Consider the following 12,580-nt stretch of genomic DNA (forward strand, 5'->3'; position numbering starts at 1 on the left):
CTGAAAACTTATTCTTCTTCTTTTTACAAGATAAAAACAAAAACAAAGAAAAACGAATTTAATGTATCCTTGTCGTGGCTTCTGTTTTAAGTTTTTGGGAACTGGAATTAATTCCAAAGGTTTGGTTCTTTTGTGACAGCATTCATTTGTACATTTATGATGGGTGGATTTTTGTGTACCCAAGATATAGTTAAATAAAGATTTTTAAAGGTGATTTTTCATTTTATGTATTAGCACATTTTCATATAGTATAGACATAAATAAATCATTCATGCAGACAAGGGATGTATATTACCTACAAAATAAAAAAAAATAAGAAAATAAATTGCATAATATGTATAATCCCACTCTTAAAAATAATTATGTCATATATTGTATCATATATTCACCTATATATACACTTATCTACAAGAAAACACAAGGAATGCTTAACAGTCTCTTCTCTAAGTGCAACGGAGAGAATTCAGGGAATTCAGGTAGAAGAGGTCTTTATTAAATTAATTTGATTTGAGTGGATCTGAAAATTATTCCAAAATAAGCACATACTATCTTTTTTAAAAGGCACATTTTTAAAACAAAATTCTGAAACAAATTATATTATACATCTTCTCTGTTCTGTTTATTTAATTATTTTCCATTCTTATTTTCATTATTTCCTGCTTAATCCCAAACATGACAAAATACTCTGGTATTGTAAATAATTCAAAACTAAACAAACTATGTTTAGTTTGCTATTCCTTTTCTCACTTTTTAGATGGCTCCTTAGATCATTGACTTTTAGTCTTTTCTAAAATATGCATGTAGAGCTATATTAATTTCAGTCTAGGATGGTGTCAGCTGCATTCTATAAGGCTTTTGTTTGTTTGCTTTGTTTAGCAAATTTAACTTAAGTTTATATGCCAAAAAATGAAGAAATCATTATGGTAGGGCTAAAATATTTTGGTCATAGGGAACCCATTCTTGTAGACAGCACGAATATATAAAGAAACATTATATAAGAGCACATCAGAAGTCTCTGTGCTTCTCTTAGTAACAACTGCTCACCCCAAGGACAATACTATCATAATTATTAAGTTTGTATATTAGTTTTGCCTTATGTAAATTTTTTAAAAGATTTTTATTTATTTATTTATTTGACAGACAGAAATCACAAGTAGGCAGAGAAGCAGGCAGAGAGAGAGAGAGAGAGAGAGGAGGAAGCAGGTTCCCTGCTGAGCAGAGAGCCCGACGTGGGGCTCGATCCCAGGACCCTGGGATCATGACCTGAGCTGAAGGCAGAGGCTTAACCCACTGAGCCACCCAGATGCCCCCTTATGTAAATTTTTTACAAGTGGAACCATACAGTCTGACCTATTTGCCTGTCTACTTTCGCTCAATATTATCCTTTTAAGATCTCCATTTTGTTCTGTATAGTTGAAATTCATTTATTCTTGTGATGTGTATTATGTAGTTGTATGAACATGCCACAATTTTTCATTCAATCTGTTCTGGATAGACATTAGAGTATTTCCAGTTTTGACTATTACAAATAATTCTGAGTGCATCTGTGTGCGTGCCTCTGTGTGTGTGTGTGTGTGTGTGTGTGTGCCTATGCATTTATTTAAGACCATATGCAGACATACCTTTTGTGTATATATGTAAGAGTGGATCATATATTCAGCATTAGTAGATACTAGGAAACAATTTTCCAAAATATCTGTACCAATTTATACTTCTACATTTAATTTAGGAGAGCTCTAATTGTTCCATAGCCTTGTTGACATTTAGTAGCATTTTTTAATTTTTCAATTTAACCATTTTAGTACGTGTGTAATGATATTCAGTTGAGCTTTAAATTGCATATTCCAAAGGCTAATATGCTTAAGTTTTTCCATTTTTATTACACATTCATATCCCCATTTTGTGAAGTGCCAGTTCATGTTTTTGCACATTTTTCTTTAAGTTGTCTGTCATTTTCTTTTTAATTTATAGAAGTTTTTTATGGATTTGAATATAAATCCTTTGTTCAGTATATGCATTACAAATCTCTTGTTCAGTTCTGCAGCTTGATTATTATTCACTTAATGATGCCTTTTAATGATCTGAATTTTTTTTTCTTTTAAGAATTTATTTATTTATTTGACAGAGATCACAAGTAGACAGAGAGGCAGGCAGAGAGTGAGAGGGAAGCAGGCTCCCCACTGAGCAGAGCCTGATGCGGGGCTTGATCCCATGACCCTGAGATCATGACCTGAGCTAAAGACAGAGGCTTTACTCACTGAGCCACCCAGTCACCCCTGATTTGAATTTTTTTTAATCTTAAAACAGTACAAGTTATTTTTTGCCAATACGGTTATTTCTATTAGAACCTACTTTCACAAGGAAAAAAATGTCCACTTTAAGAAGATTCTGTGAGGTAATTTTCTAAAGTTGCTGTGTTACTTTTTGATAAGCAATTCTGGGATTAGTTTTTATGAATGGTGTAAAATAGTAGTACACATATCTTTTTTCCTCTACGAACGTCCAATTCATCCATTTATGCAAAGATCATCCTTTCTTTACTGCACTATCACCTGGTCATAAAACAGATGACCATAGGCGAATGGAATCATTTTCAGAGATTCTAAATTCTTCCATTGGCAGATTTGTCTGCTCTTGTGCCAATATTACACTACCTTTATTACTGTATATTTATAATGGGTTCTATACTGGTTACTGTAGAGTTAATAAATTTCATTTAGCTTCAGAATGTTGTCTGAACTTTGCCCTTTGCTTTTATGTATAAATTCCTGAAGTCAATGTGTTAATTGCTACAAAAATTAACAAACAAATCTGTTAGTATTTTAATTGAGATTGCTTGCAATCTCTAGATCAATTTAAAGGGTACTGCTATCAGTATAAAAATTAGTCTTTAAATTCATAGTTGTTTATTGCTTCATTTATTAAACTTTGAATTTTTCTCGTTTCCTTGACTTTTAATATAATGTCTTGTTCATTTTTGGTTAAATTTGTTTTCAGGTAATTGTTGAATTTTTTTGCTACTGTATGATAGCATTTACATTTTCTCCAGCTTATTCTTTTTTATTCATATGAAAATAAAATTGGTTATTATAAAGAGAACTTGTATTGAAGGATCTTGTAAGTTAACTTATTAATTTAAATATTTCTTTTCTGAAAAATCTTCAACATTTATAGCTTTTTACCTGGGAATTTCTTTTATTATTCCTATTCCAGTTCATATCCTTTCTATTTTTCCCTCCCTATTTTATAACACTGGCTGAACAGAACTGGTACTAAAGAGCATTTGTGTTTTGTTTCTAGCCTTAGAGGTTACATTGAATATTTCTCCATTGAGTTCACTGAATTTTTATTTGGTATTATGTAAGAATTTATGTATGTGCATGTATGTAAATGAAAGATGTTTCCTTTCATTTCAATTTTGCTGAATTTTATTTTATTTTTATTAGTTTTTGTTTTATTAGTTTTTATTTTATTAGATACTTAGTTTTATTAGTGTTTTTACTGTTTAGAAGAAAAACTAAATGGTTAAAAAATACTGGAAGCAAAAGTGACAGTTATAGTCTTTTTTTTGCTGAATTTTATGAGAAACGTTTTCATATGCTTTATCTAATTTATTAAAATAACCATGTGATTTTTTTTCTTCAATTGTGGTGAATTATACTGTTTGATTTTCTAGTGATAAATTGTCTTTGCTTACCTAAAGTAAATGCCATTTTTATTATGTTATGTTAGTAACCATACAGTACATCATTATAAACCTTATTTGTTAATAATGTTCATTTTTATCACTATATTTGGTTACCTAATATTTTATTAGGGAATTTTTCATCTATATTCAAGAGAAGATTTTGTTACAAATTTTCCTTACTTGCTATATCTTTTCCAAGTTTTAGAAGTAAGTTTATGTTGGTCTTATTAAAAAGACTTTGAAATTTTTTTCTTTTGAATTTTCTAATACAGTTTGTTAAAGAGTTCTATTCCTCTGTTAAAATATTTGGAATAAATAACTGGCAAAATCAACTGATCTGTCTTTATGGAAAACTTTTCAATGATGATCTAATTTACTCAGTTGACATCAGATAATTCAGATTTTCTAGTTTTTTTCTGATTTCATCTTTGTAAAGTTGTATTTATCAAGAAACCAGTTCAATTTTGCTAAATCGTCAAATAAAATGAAATAAAAATGTTCTTAATATCTATTTGCTAACTTTACTTCTATATATATTTTCTTCAACTTATGATAGAGTTACAGCCAATGAACCCATTATAAGTTGAAAATATCATGACGTTGGAAATGCATTTAATGAACCTAACCTACTGAATATCATAAGCTTAGCCTGGCCTAACTTTGACATGCTCAGAACGCCTGAATAGCTTACAGTTGGGCAAAACACGAAAACTATTTAGTAATATGGTGTTGAATATCTCATGTAGTTTAATGAATACTATACTGAAAGTGAAAAACAGAATGGTTGTATGGGTACAGAACAGTTCTATCAGTTGTTTATCCTTGTGATCATGGGGCTGACTGGGACCTATGGCTCATTTCATCTGCCCAAAATCAATGCAGAGGATCTTACCATATCTGCAGCTTGGGAAAAGATCAAAATTCAAACTATGATTTCTGCTAAATTCATATTGATTTTACTCTACCATAAAGTTGAAACATTTTAAATCAAGCCCTTGTAAGTCAAGGACCATCTATATACAATTTTTAATGATTCTTTAATTTTTAATTTTTGATACTGATTTTTTCTCTTATTAATGTTAAATGTTCTTTTGAAGACTTATTTATTTTTTTTTACTTTTTCAAAGAATTCATTATTTGTTTGGATGATTTTCTGTTATTTCTTTAACATTTTATTTCTTTCTTATATTATGTTGTTCCTTCTAATTTTTTTAAAAGATTTTATTTATTCATTTGCCAGAGAAAGAGAATGAGAGAGAGAGAGAGAGAGAGAGAGAGAGCACAAGCATGGGAAGCAGCAGTGAGAGGGAGAAGTAGGTGCCCTGCTGAGTAGGGAGCCTGATACAGGACTCAATCCCAGGACCCTGGATCATGACCTGAGCTGAAGGCAGCCACTTAACCAGCTGAGCCATCCAGACGTCCCCATTCCTTCCAATATATTTCATTTTTACTTGCTGATTTCTCTAGGCTTTGATATAAACATTCAAATCATTTCTTTTTTTTTTTTTTCTTTTTTCGAGTTTCTATTTAAATTCCAACTAGTTAACATACAGTATAATATAAGTTTCAGGGGTAGAATTTAATGATTCATCATTTACATATACTTTTTCTTCTTTCATACTGTATGTTTTTAAGTCTATATATAAGCTGAATCACACATTTTTACCTGTATCTTAATTATATCATTCATTTAAGATATTTGCTAATATCTTCTTTGCCTCGTATCATTTAGAAATACATTGTTTAATTTCCATTTAGTTGATATTTTTATATTTATTATTTTTTATCAAATTTTATTTAGCTTAGATCCACTGTGGTTAGAGAAATTACCATGAATATTCCCAATTGTTAAAATTTATTGAACATTTATGGTAAGAATCTGGTCAATTTGGTAAATATTCAATATAAATTTAATATTATGATATTTGTGGGGCACCTGGGTGGCTCAGTCAATTAAGCAGCCGACTCTTGATTTCAGTTCAGCTCTTGATCTCAAGGTCATGAGTTTAAATCCCGGACTGGGCTCCATCCTGGGTGTGGAGCCTTCTTTAAAAAAAATTTTTTAATAAAAAATAAATTCTATGATATTATGGTTTATACTAGTTTCATATGACAATTAATTACATTGAATCAATTATTTAGATTGTTTAAGCCTTCTAACCTTACAGAAATTTTGTTTGCTTTTTCTAGTTTGTAGATGTTTGCTAAAAAAGTCAACATAAGTAAAAGCCTATTATCCTTTTTCTCCACTTAATTCTTGATTTATATGTGTTTAATTTAGTGCATAGACTTAGAATTGTGACACTTCTTCTTAAATTCCCTAAAAATTATGAAAATCCTTTTTTATCCCTAATAATTTTTTGCATCAAAATCTACATTTTGTGATAATAATACAGTTGTCCCAAATTGCTTTTGATTTCCTATATAGCATTTTTTAAAAGGTCTCATTCTTGTATTTAAAATGTATCTCATGTAAGCGGTATGTAAGAGGAATTTGTACTTTTATGCAGTACCCAAATTGGGTCAATTACCTGGAGCAAAATATATATTTACATTTATTATAAGCAATGATGTAGTTATGTTTTCTATCTTCCTATTATTTATTCCCTTTTTTGCGATTTGGTTTATGTTTCTTTTTTCCCCTTCTCTTTTGATTTAATCATGCATTTATCTCTTTTTTTGACTCTATTAAACATGTTTACACATTGTTTAATTCTTCTTTAAATTATTTACACATTGCTTAATTTGTTTATAGATTTTTTAATTCTTTTTAAAATTGTAACTCAGAGGGTTGTAATATCAATAATTATCTTATTACAGTCTAATAAAAACAATATTTACACCTTTCCTAACAGAGTTAGAGCCCTACATCTATTAAATTATATGTACCATACACATCTATGTTGCCATGAATTTTAGTTCTACATAGGGCTAAACTCATCAAAGTATTAAATATTGTTCATTTTACTCAGTTATTGTTGCTCATTTTTAACCAAAATTTACTTATATTTGCCCATTTATTTATTCTTTTTAGTTCTCTTTATTTTCTCCTACATATCCTTGCTTTCATTACTATCTCCTAACTATAATCTGAAAAATCCCTTTCTTTACACACAAGCCTAATTGCTTCCAATTTCCTTCTTCTATCTTACTTTTATTTTTGAGGATTTTTTTTTCCTGAGTAGAGATTATTAGACTGGCTGTTATTTGTCTTAGTACATTAAATATGCCATACCCTTGCTACAGGTTTTCACTGTTTCTATTAAGAGGTCAGCATGAACAAATATTTCTTTCTTTGATAGTAACATATTTTTTCTTCCTTGTATACTTTCAAGATTTCTACTTTCAGTTTTCAACAGTTTTACTACAATGTGTAGAAGTGAGGTGTTTATGTGTGTGTGTTTGTGTCTGTGTTTATACTGCTCTGAGTATGTTTCCCTTTTTGAGTCTGTGTATTCATGTCTTCCACTTGTTTTATTGCTCAGACATTGTATTTTCAAGTACTGCTTTTTCTCCATTCTCTCCGTGGAACTTGATTTGCATGTATGTTAATACAATTGCCTGTGTCCCATATGTCTCTTACACTTTTATATTTTTTTCAATTTTCTTTTTATGTTCTAAGTTGAGTGTTTACATCTGAATTCCAATATCCAGTTCATTGGTAGGTCTGCCTTTACTGCCTTTTTTCCCCTTATTATTAGTCTTATTTTATTATCTCATGTTGTACTTATTAATTTTTAAAAAAGGTTCAGTCTACGGCAAGTTTATCCTTATTTTCCCTGCATGATTCTTTCAGGGCTAAGGGTTCTTGTCTCTGTCTTGTAATAATATATCTCAGCTATTCTTGACTTTCCAGCTCTTCAGCTTCCCAGCCCATGCAATTTCAAATTTTATAAATATATCTAAGAAAGACTATATTCATCATGAAGCTAGACTTCTTCCCATGAGTATCTATTTTGCCCTAAGCATGCAAGATAGTGAACTCCTTTATATATGTTTTTGGCTTAGTTTTCCAGCCTTGTATGCAACCTCAGGGCTCAGAACTAGCTTCAAATTTGAGACCACTGAAAGGTTCATATGCCACTCTAGCCCCAAGTTTCTGCAAAATATACTACTGGAGTATCTTTCTACCTGTGGAGAGTATCTTGTCTGTGATAAGCCTGACCATCAGCCCACAGGCAGAAACCAGTCAATGTTATAAGGAAAGCAAAAACAGCTGATTATCCTTAAATCATCACAACACACTTTTTTTCTGTGAATTTTAGCTCATTCAGGTCTTGATGCCCCCAAGTCCTCTGATGCCTTTAAAAATATGATTTTGTAACTTATTTGGCTTTATTAGATGTAACAGGAGCATTAGTCTGTTGCGAATTGCTGCACCTTACTTGGAAATGTTTCTATGGAGTCGTTTGACTGATTTGTGGGTAAAAACTATATAGCTCATTCGTATCTGTATATATACCTTCTAGATAGGGTTTAAGTTTATTCTGTCAGGCAGCTTATTAGGAGTAGATTACCTTAATCTTCACAGAAATTAGGTGCTTCAAATTTATTTTCAGTGATAACTGGTTTATCTCCAGTCTAGTTTTATTCCTTGGATTAGTTTTATTCTTTTGTATTCTAGTAGAAAATCCTGGATGTTTATAGAGACTGTATGTTATGACAGGAACTCAACTCTAGTTTTTATTCTACCAGTTGCCTGATATAATAAAGGTACAGTTTGGACACTCAGATGTTCAGCCTCAGATTTCTGCTTAGGTTCTCAGCTCAATAACCAACCATCCTCAACCCCCATATCAAACTGGAAATTAACTTCAATAGGAAAAGTGTTTCCAAATGTCTGACTCACTTTGCTTAGCTTCCTTTCTCTCTCAAAATTATAATTTAATAAGTATTTATTGCAATATGCTCTCAAATTTAATTTTTGTCTTTTTTTCCCCCCAGCTTGGTTAGTTATTCTCAGTGAATGGACTGGCCCACAACAAATTATCATGCTGCTTTCAAGTTAATTATCATGTATTTTAATTCTATTTCTACTTTCAACCACACAAGACATTATAAATATAGTTAGCATGTATTTTTACCTTATTCTATATACTTATCTTTTCTCTTTTTTCTCCATTCCTTTTCATCTGTTTTATTCACTTTCTAAAAAAACTTCTAAAATTTCCTTTAGTAGCTATGCTATTAACTAACTCTCTGCAAATAAAAGAGGATGAATGTATAATTCTTTGCAATTATTCAGAAAAACCTACAGAAAGAAATGGGTGCTGCTAAACTTAACATAAAATGAAATTAAATTTTTAATCAATAGAGCAAGATACCAACCCTTTTATTCATAGATGATGTCAAATATTTATAAGTATTCATCTATAAAATTGTTACATTTTTAGAGTAATGGAAATAAATTTATAATTCATTTGATTAAAGAGACTTCTAGGGAGCCTGTGAAAAATGACTATGTAATTTCTTTGACTCAAAGAAGAAAAAAATATTTAAAAGACATAAAACTAAACAAAAATTAATTTGCTTGAAAAGAAACACTTCAATTTTTGAGCATGATGGAGATTATATATATATATATTCCTATATATTTTGAAGCCTCACTCCATTATTCATGAGAAAGAAATCACTTCAAATTTGCTCCACAAGGGAGTTCTGACCCTTTTCATTAACCTTCTTTTCTTTCTCCCCCAATCTCAGTCCTCACATTTCAGCAGATCTCTGATGCTATTGATGCATCTTAGACCTCAAACTGAAATGTCATAAGCCACTTAAAATTCTCCTTGATTCACATCAAACTCAGTCATAATTTCTGTGCAACAGAACTCTTAAAGAGTTAGAAATAGAATTTGTATTTGCTCTATGCATTTTTAAAACAATCTAGTAAGTACAATATAAATATATAAATAAATATATAATATTTATACAGGACATAAAATAAATTCAGTTTCAAAAGTCCTCTTTTACCTAATAATTTTCTGGAAACTTATGTGGTTGCTATAGATATAATAATTAAATGGCACTCCGTGCCTTAACAAAACAAGAGGAGCTCCTTCAGGCCATGTGCATAATTAATTTCCTTCTAAATCAAGAAAAATTTACTTATATTAACAGCAGTTAAATGTGTCTGAATTTCTAGGTTATTCGTTACTGACATTATAAGAAAATCTTAGAAACCAGAAAACACAAGTGAAGGAATAGGTATTCCAAATGACTTTGGTTTAATCTAAGTCCTATGGACAAATAATTTTCACCATTTAGTGGGCTGTTGGCTTTGCAGGGCTTCCATACATTTCATTTCAATGACCATGCAATTCTGGGATCAAAATGTATTTATCAATTAGTAAAGGATGAACAGTTTTTGGTAATTTTGGATTTGTCAATGTCAAGAGAGAGGTGACTTAAAATATATTAACACACATGACAATAGTCACTTAAAAGAGAAATAAGTATATCTCTAATAAATACTTAACTTAGCCCTGGCAGATTCAGTATGCTTCTTTACTCCTCAAAAATGTTGCATAACTACAGTAGAACTGGGCTGAATTACAAGACCATAATTTGTACTGGAACCCCACCCTACAGTGGAGCAGGTCCTAGCAGGAACACACCCAATTGGAGTATTGAAAGAAACTCTTGATCGCATGGCTGGAAAAAGACTAGCTCCCAGACCCAAGCCAGCTTAATCCTAAAAGAGGAAAACAAAGAGTAGAATCACAGATAATTGTCAGCAGTCAGTACATAGGAAGACAGTGATCTGGAAATAAGGGACAGAAATATCCCAGGGGAAAATAGAAGGGACACGGCACTGGCAGTACTAGAAAATATTACTAGTTCTAGAAAATCAAGTACAAGACAATGTTTGATAAGATATATCCCTGACACAGAGTGATAAAAAAGGAATCTAGGTCTGAGACCTGGGGTGATAGGGTCAAGACTGCAGTAGCCACAGTAAGGTAAGGTAAGAAGAGTAAAGGTAAGAAGAGTAAAGCCTTTCTGCACAACCCAGGGAAAATCCATACAGCACTGTTCTGTGTTCCCATCATAACTTAAAGGGACACTTTCACAATGTTCAAAGACCTTGACAGCCTGCAAATGATCAGGAGGAGGATGTCTTCAAATTCCTTGCAGCAGGAACCCATTCAGGTGGTACAAAGTTTGACTTCCCAATGGAACAGTACATCCTGTCCCAAAGGAAAAGTGATGGTATCTACATCATAAGTCAGAAGAAAAGCTGGGAAAAGCTTCTGGCAGCTCATCCTATTGCTGCCATATAAAACTCTGATGATATCAATGTCGTATCCTCCAGAAATACTGGCCAGCAAGCTGTGCTGACATTTGCTGATGCTACTGGAACCACTCCTAATGCTGGCTGCTTCACTCCTGAAACCTTCAGTAATCAGATCTAGACAGACTTCCACAAGCCAAGACTTCTGGTGGTTGCTGATCCCAGGGATGACCACCAGCCTCCGCACGGCTCTCATCCCCTCACAAAGGCTCTCAGAGATATGTCTTATATTAACCTTATTATTCTATGTAACAGAGACTCTCCTCTGTGCTATGTGGACAACGCCATCCCTTGCAACAACGAATGAGCTCACTCAGTGGGTCTAAAGTGGTAGATGCCGGCCCAGGAAGTTCTGAGCTTGCCTGGCACCATTTCCCATGAACACTCATGGGAGGTCATGCCTGATCTCTACTTTTCCAGAGATCCTGAAAAGACTGAAAAGGAAAAGCAGGCCACTGATTAAAAGACCAAGAAGGAATTTCAGGGTGAGTCGATGACTCCAGCTCCTGAGTTTGCTGCTACTCAGCCTGAGGTCACAAACTGGTCTGAAGATGTGCAGGGGGCCTTCTGTGCCTAGTCAGCAGTTCCCTACTAAAGCCTGGAGTATTCAGCCAGTCCACTGGTCCATATCTCCCATTGCTCAGGCCACTGAATGGGTAGGAACAACCACTAAGTGGCCTTAAGCTGCTCTTCCACAAAGGTAAACAAAATGGAAATTATGTTGGTGGAAAATAGTTTCTTAAAAAAAAAAAAAAGGAGTTGAGAGTAAAAATAAAACAAAAACAAAAACATAAAATCACATGTTGGGAAGAAATCCAAATTTTCCAAGAATATCACCTTACCTTAGATTTTTCTCATAAGTGAATAAATGTCAATGAACAGAACTACATCTTCACCATTTATAAGGTTTGGTAATGTTTTTAATTATTTTGCTTTTGTTTTTATTTTTAGGCAGATAAATTTATCACCTACATATAGGGAGATTATAAGGAGGACATATTATTCTCTAAGAACTTCCACAAGCTATGAAAATGCAGTCAAGACTATGTTGCAACAGAACAAAGAAATGTGCATACTTTTATCTCACATTCCAAAGAATACAAATGAAATATCCGGATAAGAATGATTGGCAGGGAGAATTTTGTCTATGGAGGCAAGAGTCTGAACTATATTTATAAAAATCTAAATGTAGAGTTATTTTCAAAAGCAGTCATAGTGCCTGAGGCACAAAAGTCAAAGTAAATATTTTAGTAACTGGAAGAGCTCTTATCCACAATCTCACACACACATACCTAGTTATTTATCTGTCTGGTATATTGATTGCTTTTAAATGGACATGGACAGGCAATTTTCCAGGGAACAAATGGAAGTGACCAATGAATACACACACACACACACACACACACACACATGCACACACACACACGTATTTCACCTCTTCGGTAATTAAATTATATTGAAATATCGTTTTTCATCTATGGAGCTAACAGACTAAATGAATGGCAAGGTAAAATTATAAGATGTGCACACATAGGCATATTCTTTTTGTTGTTGTTGTTAAATATTTTATTTATTTATGTACAGACAGAGATCACAAGTAG

The 12,580-nt window shown here is 32.2% G+C and overlaps 1 pseudogene; it reads left to right on the forward strand.

The window, feature by feature from the left end:
* The window catches only part of LOC122913582, a 117,732-nt pseudogene extending 106,063 nt beyond the window's left edge, over positions 1-11,669 (forward strand).
* Positions 11,670-12,580: the final 911 nt, after the last annotated feature.

Source organism: Neovison vison, chromosome 7 (assembly GCF_020171115.1).
Source record: "Neovison vison isolate M4711 chromosome 7, ASM_NN_V1, whole genome shotgun sequence".
Classification (NCBI taxonomy): Eukaryota; Metazoa; Chordata; class Mammalia; order Carnivora; family Mustelidae; genus Neogale; species Neogale vison.